This window comes from Dama dama, unplaced genomic scaffold (genome assembly GCF_033118175.1).
Source record: "Dama dama isolate Ldn47 unplaced genomic scaffold, ASM3311817v1 ptg000057l, whole genome shotgun sequence".
Classification (NCBI taxonomy): domain Eukaryota; kingdom Metazoa; phylum Chordata; class Mammalia; order Artiodactyla; family Cervidae; genus Dama; species Dama dama.
The window spans coordinates 4,972,323-4,992,737 of record NW_026870885.1 but is presented as its reverse complement, the minus strand read 5'-3'; positions in this window follow the sequence as shown (position 1 = coordinate 4,992,737).

Sequence of the window (20,415 nt, the reverse complement as noted above, 5' to 3'; positions counted from 1 at the left end):
TTTTTCAGACCGTTTCATGCTCCTCATATACTTGACACATTTTTAAGCTCTTCATATATTTCACACATTTTCAGGCTATTCATGTTTTTCAACACCGCTTCATGCTCCTTGTATTTTTAAGACCGTTTCATGCTCCTCATATTTTTGACACCTTTTTAAGCTCTTCATATTTTTCACACCTTTTTAAGCTCTTCATATTTCTCACACCTTTTCAGGCTCTTCATATTTTTCAACAACGCTTCATGCACCTCCTATTTGTCAGACCGTTTCATGCTCATCTCATTTATGACACCTTTTGAATCTTTTCATATTTTTCACACCTTCTCAGGCTCTTCATGTTTTTGAACACCGCTTCATGCTAATCCTATTTTTCAAACCATATCATGCTCCTCATATTTTTCACACCTTTTAAGCCCTTCATATTTTTCACACTTTTTCAGGCTATTCATGTTTTTCAACACCGCTTCATGCTCCTCCTATTTTTCAGACCGTTTCATGCTCATCAAATTTTTGACACCTTTTGAAGCTCTTCATATTTTTCACACCTTTTGAAGCTCTTCATATTTTTCACACCATTTCAGGCTCTTCATGTTTTTCAACACCGTTTCATGCTGCTTCAATTTTTCAGACCGTTTCATGCTCCTCATATTTTTCACACCTTTTGAAGCTCTTCATATTTTTCACACCTTTTCAGGCTCTTCATGTTTTTCTACACCACTTCATGCTTCTCCTATTTTTCAGCCCGTTTCATGCTCCTCATTTATTTCACACCTTTTGAAGCTCTTCATATTTTTCACACCTTTTCAGGCTCTTCATGTTTTTCAACACCGTTTCATGCTGCTTCTATTTGTCAGACCGTTTCATGCTCCTCATATTTTTCACACCTTTTGAAGCTCTTCATATTTTTCACACCTTATCAGGCTCTTCATTGTTTTCTACACCACTTCATGCTTCTCCTATTTTTCAGCCCGTTTCATGCTCCTCATGTATTTCACACCTTTTGAAGCTCTTCATATTTTTCACACCTTTTCAGGCTCTTCATGTTTTTGAACACCGCTTCATGCTCCTCCTATATTTCAGACCGTTTCATGCTCCTCATATTTTTGACATCTTTTGAAGCTTTTCATATTTTTCACACCTTTTCAGGCTCTTCAAGTTTTTCAACACCACTTCATGCTCCTCCTTTTTTGCAGACCGTTTCATGCTCCTCATATTTTTGATATCTTTTGATGATCTTCATATTTTTCACTCCATATCAGGCTCTTCATTTTTTCAACACCACTTCATGCTCCTCCTATTTTTCAGACCGTTTCATGCTCATCTCATTTTTGAAACCTTTTGAAGCTTTTCATATTTTTCACAACGTTTCAGGCTCTTCAAGTTTTTGAACACCGCCCCATGCTCCTCCTATTTTTCAGACCGTTTCATGCTCATCTCATTTTTGACACCTTTTGAAGCTTTTCATATTTTTCACAACTTTTCAGGCTCTTCATGTTTTTGAACACCGTTTCATGCTCCTCCTATTTTTCAGACCGTTTCATGCTCCTCATATTTTACACCTTTTGAAGCTCTTCATATTTTTCACACCTTTTCAGGCTCTTCATGTTTTTGATCACCGTTACATTCTCCTCCTATTATTCAGACCGTTTCATGTTCCTCATATTTTTGACACTTTTTGAAGCTCTTTATATATTTCACACATTTTCAGGCTCTTCATGTTTTTGAACACAGCTTCATGCTCCTCCTATTTTTCAGACTGTTTCATGCTCCTCATATTTTTCACACCTTTTGAAGCTCTTCATATTTTTCACACCTTTTCAGGCTCTTCATGTTTTTCTACACCACTTCATGCTTCTCCTATTTTTCAGCCCGTTTCATGCTCCTCATTTATTTCACACCTTTTGAAGCTCTTCATATTATTCACACCTTTTCAGGCTCTTCATGTTTTTCAACACCGTTTCATGCTGCTTCTAATTTTCAGACCGCTTCATGCTCCTCATATTTTTCACACCTTTTGAAGCTCTTCATATTTTTCACACCTTTTCAGGCTCTTCATGTTTTTCTACACCACTTCATGCTTCTCCTATTTTTCAGCCCGTTTCATGCTCCTCATGTATTTCACACCTTTTGAAGCTCTTCATATTTTTCACACCTTTTCAGGCTCTTCATGTATTTGAACACCGCTTCATGCTCCTCCTATTTTTCAGACCGTTTCATGCTCCTCATATTTTTGACATCTTTTGAAGCTTTTCATATTTTTCACAACTTTTCAGGCTCTTCATGTTTTTGAACACCGCTTCATGCTCCTCCTATTTTTCAGACCGTTTCATGCTCCTCATATTTTTGACACCTTTTGAATCTTTTCATATTTTTCACACCTTCTCAGGCTCTTCATGTTTTTGACCACCGCTTCATGCTAATCCTATTTTTCAAACCATATCATGCTCCTCATATTTTTCACACCTTTTAAGCTCTTCATATTTTTCACACCTTTTCAGGCTCTTCATGTTTTTCTACACCACTTCATGCTTCTCCTATTTTTCAGCCCGTTTCATGCTCCTCATGTATTTCACACCTTTTGAAGCTCTTCATATTTTTCACACCTTTTCAGGCTCTTCATGTTTTTGAACACCGCTTCATGCTCCTCCTATTTTTCAGACCGTTTCATGCTCCTCATATTTTTGACATCTTTTGAAGCTTTTCATATTTTTCACAACTTTTCAGGCTCTTCATGTTTTTGAACACCGCTTCATGCTCCTCCTATTTTTCAGACCGTTTCATGCTCCTCATATTTTTCACACCTTTTGAAGCTCTTCATATTTTTCACACCTTTTCAGGCTCTTCATGTTTTTCTACACCACTTCATGCTTCTCCTATTTTTCAGCCCGTTTCATGCTCCTCATTTATTTCACACCTTTTGAAGCTCTTCATATTTTTCACACCTTTTCAGGCTCTTCATGTTTTTCAACACCGTTTCATGCTGCTTCTATTTTTCAGACCGTTTCATGCTCCTCATATTTTTCACACCTTTGAAGCTCTTCATATTTTTCACACCTTTTCAGGCTCTTCATGTTTTTCTACACCACTTCATGCTTCTCCTATTTTTCAGCCCGTTTCATGCTCCTCATGTAATTTACACCTTTTGAAGCTCTTCATATTTTTCACAACTTTTCAGGCTCTTCATGTTTTTGAACACCGCTTCATGCTCCTCCTATTTTTCAGACCGTTTCATGCTCCTCATATTTTTGACATCTTTTGAAGCTTTTCATATTTTTCACACCTTTTCATGCTCTTCAAGATTTTCAACACCACTTCAAGCTCCTCTTTTTTGCAGACCGTTTCATGCTCCTCATATTTTTGATACCTTTTGATGATCTTCATATTTTTCACACCTTTTCAGGCTCTTCATTTTTTCAACACCACTTCAACCTCCTCCTATTTTTCAGACCGTTTCATGCTCATCTCATTTTTGAAACCTTTTGAAGCTCTTCATATTTTTCACACATTTTCAGGCTCTTCATGTTTTTCAACACTGTTGCATGATCCTCCTATTTTTCAGACCGTTTCATGCTCCTCATATACTTGACACATTTTTAAGCTCTTCATATATTTCACACATTTTCAGGCTATTCATGTTTTTCAACACCGCTTCATGCTCCTTGTATTTTTAAGACCGTTTCATGCTCCTCATATTTTTGACACCTTTTTAAGCTCTTCATATTTTTCACACCTTTTTAAGCTCTTCATATTTCTCACACCTTTTCCGGTACTTCATGTTTTTCTACAACGCTTCATGCACCTCCTATTTGTCAGACCGTTTCATGCTCATCTCATTTATGACACCTTTTGAATCTTTTCATATTTTTCACACCTTCTCAGGCTATTCATGTTTTTGAACACCGCTTCATGCTAATCCTATTTTTCAAACCATATCATGCTCCTCATATTTTTCACACCTTTTAAGCTCTTCATATTTTTCACACTTTTTCAGGCTCTTCATGTTTTTCAACACCGATTCATGCACCTCCTATTTGTCAGACCGTTTCATGCTCATCTCATTTATGACACCTTTTGAATCTTTTCATATTTTTCACACCATTTGAGGCTCTTCATGTTTTTCAACACCGTTTCATGCTGCTTCTATTTTTCAGACCGTTTCATGCTCCTCATATTTTTCACACCTTTTGAAGCTCTTCATATTTTTCACACCTTTTCAGGCTCTTCATGTTTTTGAACACCGCTTCATGCTCCTCCTATTTTTCAGACCGTTTCATGCTCCTCATATTTTTGACATCTTTTGAAGCTTTTCATATTTTTCACACCTTTTCAGGCTCTTCAAGTTTTTCAACACCACTTCATGCTCCTCCTTTTTTGCAGACCGTTTCATGCTCCTCATATTTTTGATAACTTTTGATGATCTTCATATTTTTCACACCTTTTCAGGCTCTTCATTTTTTCAACACCACTTCATGCTCCTCCTATTTTTCAGACCGTTTCATGCTCATCTCATTTTTGAAACCTTTTGAAGCTTTTCATATTTTTCACAACGTTTCAGGCTCTTCAAGTTTTTGAACACCGCTTCATGCTCCTCCTATTTTTCAGACCGTTTCATGCTCCTCATATTTTACACCTTTTGAAGCTCTTCATATTTTTCACACCTTTTCAGGCTCTTCATGTTTTTGATCACCGTTACATTCTCCTCTTATTATTCAGACCGTTTCATGCTCCTCATATTTTTGACACTTTTTGAAGCTCTTTATATATTTCACACCTTTTCAGGCTCTTCATGTTTTTGATCACCGTTACATTCTCCTCCTATTATTCAGACCGTTTCATGTTCCTCATATTTTTGACACTTTTTGAAGCTCTTTATATATTTCACATATTTTCAGGCTCTTCATGTTTTTGAACACAGCTTCATGCTCCTCCTATTTTTCAGACCGTTTCATGCTCCTCATATTTTTGACAACTTTGGAAGCTCTTCATATTTTTCACACATTTTCAGGCTCTTCATGTTTTTCAACACTGTTGCATGATCCTCCTATTTTTCAGACCGTTTCATGCTCCTCATATACTTGACACATTTTTAAGCTCTTCATATATTTCACACATTTTCAGGCTATTCATGTTTTTCAACACCGCTTCATGCTCCTTGTATTTTTAAGACCGTTTCATGCTCCTCATATTTTTGACACCTTTTTAAGCTCTTCATATTTTTCACACCTTTTTAAGCTCTTCATATTTCTCACACCTTTTCAGGCTCTTCATATTTTTCAACAACGCTTCATGCACCTCCTATTTGTCAGACCGTTTCATGCTCATCTCATTTATGACACCTTTTGAATCTTTTCATATTTTTCACACCTTCTCAGGCTCTTCATGTTTTTGAACACCGCTTCATGCTAATCCTATTTTTCAAACCATATCATGCTCCTCATATTTTTCACACCTTTTAAGCTCTTCATATTTTTCACACTTTTTCAGGCTATTCATGTTTTTCAACACCGCTTCATGCTCCTCCTATTTTTCAGACCGTTTCATGCTCATCAAATTTTTGACACCTTTTGAAGCTCTTCATATTTTTCACACCTTTTGAAGCTCTTCATATTTTTCACACCATTTCAGGCTCTTCATGTTTTTCAACACCGTTTCATGCTGCTTCAATTTTTCAGACCGTTTCATGCTCCTCATATTTTTCACACCTTTTGAAGCTCTTCATATTTTTCACACCTTTTCAGGCTCTTCATGTTTTTCTACACCACTTCATGCTTCTCCTATTTTTCAGCCCGTTTCATGCTCCTCATTTATTTCACACCTTTTGAAGCTCTTCATATTTTTCACACCTTTTCAGGCTCTTCATGTTTTTCAACACCGTTTCATGCTGCTTCTATTTGTCAGACCGTTTCATGCTCCTCATATTTTTCACACCTTTTGAAGCTCTTCATATTTTTCACACCTTATCAGGCTCTTCATTGTTTTCTACACCACTTCATGCTTCTCCTATTTTTCAGCCCGTTTCATGCTCCTCATGTATTTCACACCTTTTGAAGCTCTTCATATTTTTCACACCTTTTCAGGCTCTTCATGTTTTTGAACACCGCTTCATGCTCCTCCTATATTTCAGACCGTTTCATGCTCCTCATATTTTTGACATCTTTTGAAGCTTTTCATATTTTTCACACCTTTTCAGGCTCTTCAAGATTTTCAACACCACTTCATGCTCCTCCTTTTTTGCAGACCGTTTCATGCTCCTCATATTTTTGATATCTTTTGATGATCTTCATATTTTTCACTCCATATCAGGCTCTTCATTTTTTCAACACCACTTCATGCTCCTCCTATTTTTCAGACCGTTTCATGCTCATCTCATTTTTGAAACCTTTTGAAGCTTTTCATATTTTTCACAACGTTTCAGGCTCTTCAAGTTTTTGAACACCGCCCCATGCTCCTCCTATTTTTCAGACCGTTTCATGCTCATCTCATTTTTGACACCTTTTGAAGCTTTTCATATTTTTCACAACTTTTCAGGCTCTTCATGTTTTTGAACACCGTTTCATGCTCCTCCTATTTTTCAGACCGTTTCATGCTCCTCATATTTTACACCTTTTGAAGCTCTTCATATTTTTCACACCTTTTCAGGCTCTTCATGTTTTTGATCACCGTTACATTCTCCTCCTATTATTCAGACCGTTTCATGTTCCTCATATTTTTGACACTTTTTGAAGCTCTTTATATATTTCACACATTTTCAGGCTCTTCATGTTTTTGAACACAGCTTCATGCTCCTCCTATTTTTCAGACTGTTTCATGCTCCTCATATTTTTCACACCTTTTGAAGCTCTTCATATTTTTCACACCTTTTCAGGCTCTTCATGTTTTTCTACACCACTTCATGCTTCTCCTATTTTTCAGCCCGTTTCATGCTCCTCATTTATTTCACACCTTTTGAAGCTCTTCATATTATTCACACCTTTTCAGGCTCTTCATGTTTTTCAACACCGTTTCATGCTGCTTCTATTTTTCAGACCGCTTCATGCTCCTCATATTTTTCACACCTTTTGAAGCTCTTCATATTTTTCACACCTTTTCAGGCTCTTCATGTTTTTCTACACCACTTCATGCTTCTCCTATTTTTCAGCCCGTTTCATGCTCCTCATGTATTTCACACCTTTTGAAGCTCTTCATATTTTTCACACCTTTTCAGGCTCTTCATGTTTTTGAACACCGCTTCATGCTCCTCCTATTTTTCAGACCGTTTCATGCTCCTCATATTTTTGACATCTTTTGAAGCTTTTCATATTTTTCACAACTTTTCAGGCTCTTCATGTTTTTGAACACCGCTTCATGCTCCTCCTATTTTTCAGACCGTTTCATGCTCCTCATATTTTACACCTTCTGAAGCTCTTCATATTTTTCACTCCTTTTCAGTCTCTTCATGTTTTTGTTCACCGATACATTCTCCTCCTATTATTCAGACCGTTTCATGCTCCTCATATTTTTGACACTTTTTGAAGCTCTTTATATATTTCACACATTTTCAGGCTCTTCATGTTTTTGATCACCATTACATTCTCCTCCTATTATTCAGACCGTTTCATGTTCCTCATATTTTTGATACTTTTTAAAGCTCTTTATATATTTCACACATTTTCAGGCTCTTCATATTTTTGAACACAGCTTCATGCTCCTCCTATTTTTCATACCGTTTCATGCTCCTCATATTTTTGACAACTTTGGAAGCTCTTCATATTTTTCACACATTTTCAGGCTCTTCATGTTTTTCAACACTGTTGCATGATCCTCCTATTTTTCATACCGTTTCATGCTCCTCATATACTTGACACATTTTTAAGCTCTTCATATATTTCACACATTTTCAGGCTATTCATGTTTTTCAACACCGCTTCATGCTCCTTGTATTTTTAAGACCGTTTCATGCTCCTCATATTTTTGACAACTTTTTAAGCTCTTCATATTTTTCACACCTTTTTAAGCTCTTCATATTTCTCACACCTTTTCAGGCTCTTCATGTTTTTCAACAACGCTTCATGCACCTCCTATTTGTCAGACCGTTTCATGCTCATCTCATTTATGACACCTTTTGAATCTTTTCATATTTTTCACACCTTCTCAGGCTCTTCATGTTTTTGAACACCGCTTCATGCTAATCCTATTTTTCAAACCATATCATGCTCCTCATATTTTTCACACCTTTTAAGCTCTTCTTATTTTTCACACTTTTTCAGGCTCTTCATGTTTTTCAACACCGCTTCATGCTCCTCCTATTTTTCAGACCGTTTCATGCTCATCAAATTTTTGACACCTTTTGAAGCTCTTCATATTTTTCACACCATTTCAGGCTCTTCATGTTTTTCAACACCGTTTCATGCTGCTTCTATTTTTCAGACCGTTTCATGCTCCTCATATTTTTCACACCTTTTGAAGCTCTTCATATTTTTCACACCTTTTCAGGCTCTTCATGTTTTTCTACACCACTTCATGCTTCTCCTATTTTTCAGCCCTTTTCATGCTCCTCATTTATTTCACACCTTTTGAAGCTCTTCATATTTTTCACACCTTTTCAGGCTCTTCATGTTTTTCAACACCGTTTCATGCTGCTTCTATTTTTCAGACCGTTTCATGCTCCTCATATTTTTCACACCTTTGAAGCTCTTCATATTTTTCACACCTTTTCAGGCTCTTCATGTTTTTCTACACCACTTCATGCTTCTCCTATTTTTCAGCCCGTTTCATGCTCCTCATGTAATTTACACCTTTTGAAGCTCTTCATATTTTTCACAACTTTTCAGGCTCTTCATGTTTTTGAACACCGCTTCATGCTCCTCCTATTTTTCAGACCGTTTCATGCTCCTCATATTTTTGACATCTTTTGAAGCTTTTCATATTTTTCACACCTTTTCATGCTCTTCAAGATTTTCAACACCACTTCAAGCTCCTCTTTTTTGCAGACCGTTTCATGCTCCTCATATTTTTGATACCTTTTGATGATCTTCATATTTTTCACACCTTTTCAGGCTCTTCATTTTTTCAACACCATTTCAACCTCCTCCTATTTTTCCGACCGTTTCATGCTCATCTCATTTTTGAAACCTTTTGAAGCTCTTCATATTTTTCACACATTTTCAGGCTCTTCATGTTTTTCAACACTGTTGCATGATCCTCCTATTTTTCAGACCGTTTCATGCTCCTCATATACTTGACACATTTTTAAGCTCTTCATATATTTCACACATTTTCAGGCTATTCATGTTTTTCAACACCGCTTCATGCTCCTTGTATTTTTAAGACCGTTTCATGCTCCTCATATTTTTGACACCTTTTTAAGCTCTTCATATTTTTCACACCTTTTTAAGCTCTTCATATTTCTCACACCTTTTCCGGTACTTCATGTTTTTCAACAACGCTTCATGCACCTCCTATTTGTCAGACCGTTTCATGCTCATCTCATTTATGACACCTTTTGAATCTTTTCATATTTTTCACACCTTCTCAGGCTATTCATGTTTTTGAACACCGCTTCATGCTAATCCTATTTTTCAAACCATATCATGCTCCTCATATTTTTCACACCTTTTAAGCTCTTCATATTTTTCACACTTTTTCAGGCTCTTCATGTTTTTCAACACCGCTTCATGCACCTCCTATTTGTCAGACCGTTTCATGCTCATCTCATTTATGACACCTTTTGAATCTTTTCATATTTTTCACACCATTTCAGGCTCTTCATGTTTTTCAACACCGTTTCATGCTGCTTCTATTTTTCAGACCGTTTCATGCTCCTCATATTTTTCACACCTTTTGAAGCTCTTCATATTTTTCACACCTTTTCAGGCTCTTCATGTTTTTGAACACCGCTTCATGCTTCTCCTATTTTTCAGCCCGTTTCATGCTCCTCATTTATTTCACACCTTTTGAAGCTCTTCATATTTTTCACACCTTTTCAGGCTCTTCATGTTTTTCAACACCGTTTCATGCTGCTTCTATTTGTCAGACCGTTTCATGCTCCTCATATTTTTCACACCTTTTGAAGCTCTTCATATTTTTCACACCTTATCAGGCTCTTCATTGTTTTCTACACCACTTCATGCTTCTCCTATTTTTCAGCCCGTTTCATGCTCCTCATGTATTTCACACCTTTTGAAGCTCTTCATATTTTTCACACCTTTTCAGGCTCTTCATGTTTTTGAACACCGCTTCATGCTCCTCCTATATTTCAGACCGTTTCATGCTCCTCATATTTTTGACATCTTTTGAAGCTTTTCATATTTTTCACACCTTTTCAGGCTCTTCAAGTTTTTCAACACCACTTCATGCTCCTCCTTTTTTGCAGACCGTTTCATGCTCCTCATATTTTTGATATCTTTTGATGATCTTCATATTTTTCACTCCATATCAGGCTCTTCATTTTTTCAACACCACTTCATGCTCCTCCTATTTTTCAGACCGTTTCATGCTCATCTCATTTTTGAAACCTTTTGAAGCTTTTCATATTTTTCACAACGTTTCAGGCTCTTCAAGTTTTTGAACACCGCCCCATGCTCCTCCTATTTTTCAGACCGTTTCATGCTCATCTCATTTTTGACACCTTTTGAAGCTTTTCATATTTTTCACAACTTTTCAGGCTCTTCATGTTTTTGAACACCGTTTCATGCTCCTCCTATTTTTCAGACCGTTTCATGCTCCTCATATTTTACACCTTTTGAAGCTCTTCATATTTTTCACACCTTTTCAGGCTCTTCATGTTTTTGATCACCGTTACATTCTCCTCCTATTATTCAGACCGTTTCATGTTCCTCATATTTTTGACACTTTTTGAAGCTCTTTATATATTTCACACATTTTCAGGCTCTTCATGTTTTTGAACACAGCTTCATGCTCCTCCTATTTTTCAGACTGTTTCATGCTCCTCATATTTTTGACAACTTTGAAAGCTCTTCATATTTTTCACACATTTTCAGGCTCTTCATATTTTTCAACACTGTTGCATGATCCTCCTATTTTTCAGACCGTTTCATGCTCCTCATATACTTGACATATTTTTAAGCTCTTCATATATTTCACACATTTTCAGTCTATTCATGTTTTTCAACACTGCTTCATGCTCCTTGTATTTTTAAGACCGTTTCATGCTCCTCATATTTTTGACACCTTTTTAAGCTCTTCATATTTTTCACACCTTTTCAGGCTCTTCATGTTTTTCCACACCACATCATGCTTCTCCTATTTTTCAGAAAGTTTCATGCTCCTCATGTATTTCACACCTTTTGAAGCTCTTTATATTTTTCACACCTTTTCAGGATTTTCATGTTTTTGAACACCGCTTCATGCTCCTCATATTTTTCAGACCGTTTCATGCTCCTCGTATTTTTGACATCTTTTGAAGCTTTTCATATTTTTCACACCTTCTCAGGCTCTTCAAGTTTTTCAACACCACTTCATGCTCCGCCGTTTTTGCAGACCGTTTGATGCTCCTCATATTTTTGATACCTTTTGATGCTCTTCATATTTTTCACACCTTTTCAGGCTCTTCATTTTTTCAGCACCGCTTCATGCTCCTCCTATTTTTCAGACCGTTTCATGCTCATCTCATTTTTGACACCTCTTGAAGCTTTTCATATTTTTCACAACGTTTCAGGCTCTTCAAGTTTTTGAACACCGCTTCATGTTCCTCCTATTTTTCAGACCGTTTCATGCTCCTCATATTTTTGACACCTTTTGAAGCTCTTCATATTTTTCACAACTTTTCAGGCTCTTCATGTTTTTGAACACCGCTTCATGCTCCTCCTATTTTTCAGACCGTTTCATGCTCCTCATATTTTTGACACCTTTTTAACCTCTTCCTATTTCTCACACATTTTCAGGCTCTTCATGTTTTTCAACAACGCTTCATGCACCTCCTATTTTTCAGACCGTTTCATGCTCATCTCATTTTTGACACCTTTTAAAGCTTTTCATATTTTTCACACCTTTTCAGGCTCTTCATGTTTTTCAACACCGCTTCATGTTCCTCATCTTTTTCAGACCGTTTCATGCTCCTCATATTTCACACCTTTTGAAGCTCTTCATATTTTTCACACCTTTTCAGGCTCTTCATGTTTTTGAACACCGCTTCATGCTAATCCCATTTTTCAAACCATATCATGCTCCTCATATTTTTCACACCTTTTGAAGCTCTTCATATTTTTCTCACCTTTTCAGGCTCTTCATGTTTTTGAACACTACTTCATGCTCCTTCTATTTTTCAGAGAGTTTCATGCTCCTCATGTATTACACACCTTTTGAAGCTCTTCATATTTTTCACACCTTTACAGGCTCTTCATGTTTTTCAACACCACTTCATGCTCCTCCTATTTTTCAGACCGTTTCATGCTCCTCATATTTTTGACAACTTTGGAAGCTCTTCATATTTTTCACACCTTTTCAGGCTCTTCATGTTGTTCAACATCATTGCATGATCCTCCTATTTTTCAGACCGTTTCATGCTCCTCATATACTTGACACATTTTTAAGCTCTTCATATATTTCACACATTTTCAGGCTATTCATGTTTTTCAACACCGCTTCATGCTCCTTGTATTTTTAAGACCGTTTCATGCTCCTCATATTTTTGACACCTTTTTAAGCTCTTCATATTTCTCACACATTTTCTGGCTCTTCATGTTTTTCAACAACTCTTCATGCACCTCCAATTTTTCAGACTGTTTCATGCTCATCTCATTTTTGACACTTTTTGAAGCTCTTCATATTTTTCACACCTTTTCAGGCTCTTCATGTTTTTGAACAACGCTTCATGCTCCTCCTATTTTTCAGACCATTTCATGCTCCTCATTTTTTTGACACATTTTGAAGCTCTTCATATTTCTCACACCTTTTCAGGCTCTTCATGGTTTTCAACAACGCTTCATGCACCTCCTATTTTTCAGAACGTTTCATGCTCATCTCATTTTTGACACCTTTTGAAGCTTTTCATATTTTTCACACCTTTTCAGGCTCTTCCTGTTTTTGAACAGCGCTTCATGCTCCTCCTATATTTCAGACCGTTTCATGCTCCTCATATATTTCACATCTTTTGAAGCTCTTTATATTTTTCACACCTTTTCAGGCTCTTCATGTTTTTGAACACCGCTTCATGCTAATCCCATTTTTCAAACCATATCATGCTCCTCATATTTTTCACACCTTTTTAAGCTCTTCATATTTTTCTCACCTTTTCAGGCTCTTCATGTTTTTGAACACCGCTTCATGCTCCTCCTATTTTTCAGACCGTTTCATGCTCCTCATATTTCACACCTTTTGAAGCTCTTCATATTTTTCACACCTTTTCAGGCTCTTCATGTTTTTGAACACCGCTTCATGCTAATCCCATTTTTCAAACCATATCATGCTCCTCATATTTTTCACACCTTTTGAAGCTCTTCATATTTTTCTCACCTTTTCAGGCTCTTCATGTTTTTCAACAACTCTTCATGCACCTCCAATTTTTCAGACTGTTTCATGCTCATCTCATTTTTGACACTTTTTGAAGCTCTTCATATTTTTCACACCTTTTCAGGCTCTTCATGTTTTTGAACAACGCTTCATGCTCCTCCTATTTTTCAGACCATTTCATGCTCCTCATTTTTTTGACACATTTTGAAGCTCTTCATATTTCTCACACCTTTTCAGGCTCTACATGGTTTTCAACAATGCTTCATGCACCTCCTATTTTTCAGAACGTTTCATGCTCATCTCATTTTTGACACCTTTTGAAGCTTTTCATATTTTTCACACCTTTTCAGGCTCTTCCTGTTTTTGAACAGCGCTTCATGCTCCTCCTATATTTCAGACCGTTTCATGCTCCTCATGTATTACACACCTTTTGAAGCTCTTCATATTTTTCACACCTTTACAGGCTCTTCATGTTTTTCAACACCACTTCATGCTCCTCCTATTTTTCAGACCGTTTCATGCTCCTCATATTTTTGACAACTTTGGAAGCTCTTCATATTTTTCACACCTTTTCAGGCTCTTCATGTTGTTCAACACCATTGCATGATCCTCCTATTTTTCAGACCGTTTCATGCTCCTCATATACTTGACACATTTTTAAGCTCTTCATATATTTCACACATTTTCAGGCTATTCATGTTTTTCAACACCGCTTCTTGCTCCTCATATTTTACAGACCGTTTCATGCTCCTCGTATTTTTGACATCTTTTGAAGCTTTTCATATTTTTCACACCTTCTCAGGCTCTTCAAGTTTTTCAAAACCACTTCATGCTCCTCCGTTTTTGCAGACCGTTTGATGCTCCTCATATTTTTGATACCTTTTGATGCTCTTTATATTTTTCACACCATTTCAGGCTCTTCATTTTTTCAACACCGCTTCATGTTCCTCCTATTTTTCAGACCGTTTCATGCTCCTCATTTTTTTGACACATTTTGAAGCTCTTCATATTTCTCACATCTTTTCAGGCTCTTCATGGTTTTCAACAACGCTTCATGCACCTCCTATTTTTCAGAACGTTTCATGCTCATCTCATTTTTGACACCTTTTGAAGCTTTTCTTATTTTTCACACCTTTTCAGGCTCTTCATGTTTTTGAACACCGCTTCATGCTAATCCTATTTTTCAAACCATATCATGCTCCTCATATTTTTCACACCTTTTTAAGCTCTTCATATTTTTCACACCTTTTCAGGCTCTTCATGTTTTTGAACACTACTTCATGCTCCTTCTATTTTACAGAGAGTTTCATGCTCCACATGTATTACACACCTTTTGAAGCTCTTCATATTTTTCACACCTTTAAAGGCTCTTCATGTTTTTCCACACCACTTCATGCTTCTGCTATTTTTCAGCTCATTTCATGCTCCTCATGAAATTCACACCTTTTGAAGCTCTTCATATTTTTCACACCTTTTCAGGCTCTTCATGTATTTGATCACCGTTTCATGCTCCTCCTATTTTTCAGACCGTTTCATGCTCCTCATATTTTTGACACTTTTTGAAGCTCTTCATATTTTTCACACCTTTTCAGGCTCTTCATGTTTTTGAAAACCGCCTCATGCTCCTCCTATTTTTCAGACCATTTCATGCTCCTCATATTTTTGACACATTTTGAAGCTCTTCATATTTTTCACACCTTTTCAGGCTCTTCATGTTTTTGGACACCACTTCATGCTCCTCCTGTTTTTCAGACCGTTTCCTGCTCTTCAAATTTTTACACCTTTTGAAGCTCTTCATATTTTTCACAAATTTATAGGCTCTTCATGCTTTTGAAAACAGCTTCATTCTCCTCCTATTTTTCAGACCGTTTCATGCTCCTCATATATTTCACACCTTTTGAAGCTCTTCATATTTTTCAAACCTTTTCAGGCTCTTCATGTTTTTGATCAATGTTTCATGCTCCTCCTATTTTTCAGACCGTTTCATGCTCCTCATATTTATGACACCTTTTGAAACTCTTCATATTTTTCACACCTTTTCATGCTCTTCATGTTTCTGAAAACCGCTTCATGATCCTCCTATTTCAGACCGTTTCATTCTCCTCATATATTTCACACTTTTTCAAACTCTTCATGTTTTTGAACACAGCTTCATGCTCCTCCTATTTTTCAGACCGTATCATGGTCCTCATATTTTTCAAACCTTTTGAAGCTCTTCATATTTTTCACACGTTTTCAGTCTATTCATGTTTTTGAACACCATTTCAGGCTCCTCCTATTTTTCAGAGAGTTTCATGCTCCTCATGTATTTCACACCTTTGAAAGCTCTTCATATTTTTCAAAGATTTTGAAGCTCTTCATATTTTTCACACCTTTTCAGGCTCTTCATGTCTTTCAACACCGTTTCAGGCTCCTCCTATTTTTCAGACCGTTTCATGCTCATCTCAATTTTGACACCTTTTGAAGCTCTTCATATTTTTCACACATTTTCAGGCTCTTCATGTTTTTGAACACCGCTTCATGCTCCTCCTATTTTTCAGAGAGTTTCATGCTCCTCATGTATTTCACACCTTTTGAAGCTCTTCATATTTTTCACACCTTTTCAGGCTCTTCATGTTTTTGATCACCGTTTCATGCTCCTCCTATTTTTCAGACCATTTCATGCTCCTCATATTTATGACACCTTTTGAAACTCTTCCTATTTTTCACACCTTTTCATGCTTTTCATGTTTCTGAAAACCTCTTCATGATCCTCCTATTTTTCAGACCGTTTCATTCTCCTCATATATTTCACACCTTTTGAAGCTCTTCATATTTTTCACACCTTTTCATGCTCTTCATGTTTCTGAAAACCGCTTCATGATCCTCCTATTTTTCAGAACGTTTCATTCTCGTCATATATTTCACACCTTTTGAAGCTCTTCATATTTTTCACACCTTTTCAGGCTCTTCATGTTTTTGAACACTGCTTCATGCTCCTCGTATTTTTCAGATCGTTTCATGCTCCTCATATTTTTGACACTTTTTGAGCTCTTCATATTTTTCACACCTTTTCAGGATCTTCATGTTTTTGAACACCGCTTCATGATCCTCCTGATTTTCAGACCGTTTCATGCTCTTCATATATTTGAAACATTTTGAAGCTCTTCATATTTTTCACACCTTTTCAGGCTCTTCAGTTTTTCACCACCACTTCATTCTCCTCCTATTTTTCAGACCGTTTCATGCTCATCTCATTTTTGTCACGTTTGAAGCTCTTCATATTTTTCACACCTTTTGAAGCTCTTCATATTTTTCACACGTTTTCAGGCTCTTCATGTTTTTGATCACCATTACATTCTCCTCCTATTATTCAGACCGTTTCATGTTCCTCATATTTTTGATACTTTTTAAAGCTCTTTATATATTTCACACATTTTCAGGCTCTTCATGTTTTTGAACACAGCTTCATGCTCCTCCTATTTTTCATACCGTTTCATGCTCCTCATATTTTTGACAACTTTGGAAGCTCTTCATATTTTTCACACATTTTCAGGCTCTTCATGTTTTTCAACACTGTTGCATGATCCTCCTATTTTTCATACCGTTTCATGCTCCTCATATACTTGACACATTTTTAAGCTCTTCATATATTTCACACATTTTCAGGCTATTCATGTTTTTCAACACCGCTTCATGCTCCTTGTATTTTTAAGACCGTTTCATGCTCCTCATATTTTTGACAACTTTTTAAGCTCTTCATATTTTTCACACCTTTTTAAGCTCTTCATATTTCTCACACCTTTTCAGGCTCTTCATGTTTTTCAACAACGCTTCATGCACCTCCTATTTGTCAGACCGTTTCATGCTCATCTCATTTATGACACCTTTTGAATCTTTTCATATTTTTCACACCTTCTCAGGCTCTTCATGTTTTTGAACACCGCTTCATGCTAATCCTATTTTTCAAACCATACCATGCTCCTCATATTTTTCACACCTTTTAAGCTCTTCTTATTTTTCACACTTTTTCAGGCTCTTCATGTTTTTCAACACCGCTTCATGCTCCTCCTATTTTTCAGACCGTTTCATGCTCATCAAATTTTTGACACCTTTTGAAGCTCTTCATATTTTTCACACCATTTCAGGCTCTTCATGTTTTTCAACACCGTTTCATGCTGCTTCTATTTTTCAGACCGTTTCATGCTCCTCATATTTTTCACACCTTTTGAAGCTCTTCATATTTTTCACACCTTTTCAGGCTCTTCATGTTTTTCTACACCACTTCATGCTTCTCCTATTTTTCAGCCCTTTTCATGCTCCTCATTTATTTCACACCTTTTGAAGCTCTTCATATTTTTCACACCTTTTCAGGCTCTTCATGTTTTTCAACACCGTTTCATGCTGCTTCTATTTTTCAGACCGTTTCATGCTCCTCATATTTTTCACACCTTTGAAGCTCTTCATATTTTTCACACCTTTTCAGGCTCTTCATGTTTTTCTACACCACTTCATGCTTCTCCTATTTTTCAGCCCGTTTCATGCTCCTCATGTAATTTACACCTTTTGAAGCTCTTCATATTTTTCACAACTTTTCAGGCTCTTCATGTTTTTGAACACCGCTTCATGCTCCTCCTATTTTTCAGACCGTTTCATGCTCCTCATATTTTTGACATCTTTTGAAGCTTTTCATATTTTTCACACCTTTTCATGCTCTTCAAGATTTTCAACACCACTTCAAGCTCCTCTTTTTTGCAGACCGTTTCATGCTCCTCATATTTTTGATACCTTTTGATGATCTTCATATTTTTCACACCTTTTCAGGCTCTTCATTTTTTCAACACCACTTCAACCTCCTCCTATTTTTCCGACCGTTTCATGCTCATCTCATTTTTGAAACCTTTTGAAGCTCTTCATATTTTTCACACATTTTCAGGCTCTTCATGTTTTTCAACACTGTTGCATGATCCTCCTATTTTTCAGACCGTTTCATGCTCCTCATATACTTGACACATTTTTAAGCTCTTCATATATTTCACACATTTTCAGGCTATTCATGTTTTTCAACACCGCTTCATGCTCCTTGTATTTTTAAGACCGTTTCATGCTCCTCATATTTTTGACACCTTTTTAAGCTCTTCATATTTTTCACACCTTTTTAAGCTCTTCATATTTCTCACACCTTTTCCGGTACTTCATGTTTTTCAACAACGCTTCATGCACCTCCTATTTGTCAGACCGTTTCATGCTCATCTCATTTATGACACCTTTTGAATCTTTTCATATTTTTCACACCTTCTCAGGCTATTCATGTTTTTGAACACCGCTTCATGCTAATCCTATTTTTCAAACCATATCATGCTCCTCATATTTTTCACACCTTTTAAGCTCTTCATATTTTTCACACTTTTTCAGGCTCTTCATGTTTTTCAACACCGCTTCATGCACCTCCTATTTGTCAGACCGTTTCATGCTCATCTCATTTATGACACCTTTTGAATCTTTTCATATTTTTCACACCATTTCAGGCTCTTCATGTTTTTCAACACCGTTTCATGCTGCTTCTATTTTTCAGACCGTTTCATGCTCCTCATATTTTTCACACCTTTTGAAGCTCTTCATATTTTTCACACCTTTTCAGGCTCTTCATTGTTTTCTACACCACTTCATGCTTCTCCTATTTTTCAGCCCGTTTCATGCTCCTCATGTATTTCACACCTTTTGAAGCTCTTCATATTTTTCACACCTTTTCAGGCTCTTCATGTTTTTGAACACCGCTTCATGCTCCTCCTATATTTCAGACCGTTTCATGCTCCTCATATTTTTGACATCTTTTGAAGCTTTTCATATTTTTCACACCTTTTCAGGCTCTTCAAGTTTTTCAACACCACTTCATGCTCCTCCTTTTTTGCAGACCGTTTCATGCTCCTCATATTTTTGATATCTTTTGATGATCTTCATATTTTTCACTCCATATCAGGCTCTTCATTTTTTCAACACCACTTCATGCTCCTCCTATTTTTCAGACCGTTTCATGCTCATCTCATTTTTGAAACCTTTTGAAGCTTTTCATATTTTTCACAACGTTTCAGGCTCTTCAAGTTTTTGAACACCGCCCCATGCTCCTCCTATTTTTCAGACCGTTTCATGCTCATCTCATTTTTGACACCTTTTGAAGCTTTTCATATTTTTCACAACTTTTCAGGCTCTTCATGTTTTTGAACACCGTTTCATGCTCCTCCTATTTTTCAGACCGTTTCATGCTCCTCATATTTTACACCTTTTGAAGCTCTTCATATTTTTCACACCTTTTCAGGCTCTTCATGTTTTTGATCACCGTTACATTCTCCTCCTATTATTCAGACCGTTTCATGTTCCTCATATTTTTGACACTTTTTGAAGCTCTTTATATATTTCACACATTTTCAGGCTCTTCATGTTTTTGAACACAGCTTCATGCTCCTCCTATTTTTCAGACTGTTTCATGCTCCTCATATTTTTGACAACTTTGAAAGCTCTTCATATTTTTCACACATTTTCAGGCTCTTCATATTTTTCAACACTGTTGCATGATCCTCCTATTTTTCAGACCGTTTCATGCTCCTCATATACTTGACATATTTTTAAGCTCTTCATATATTTCACACATTTTCAGTCTATTCATGTTTTTCAACACTGCTTCATGCTCCTTGTATTTTTAAGACCGTTTCATGCTCCTCATATTTTTGACACCTTTTTAAGCTCTTCATATTTTTCACACCTTTTCAGGCTCTTCATGTTTTTCCACACCACATCATGCTTCTCCTATTTTTCAGAAAGTTTCATGCTCCTCATGTATTTCACACCTTTTGAAGCTCTTTATATTTTTCACACCTTTTCAGGATTTTCATGTTTTTGAACACCGCTTCATGCTCCTCATATTTTTCAGACCGTTTCATGCTCCTCGTATTTTTGACATCTTTTGAAGCTTTTCATATTTTTCACACC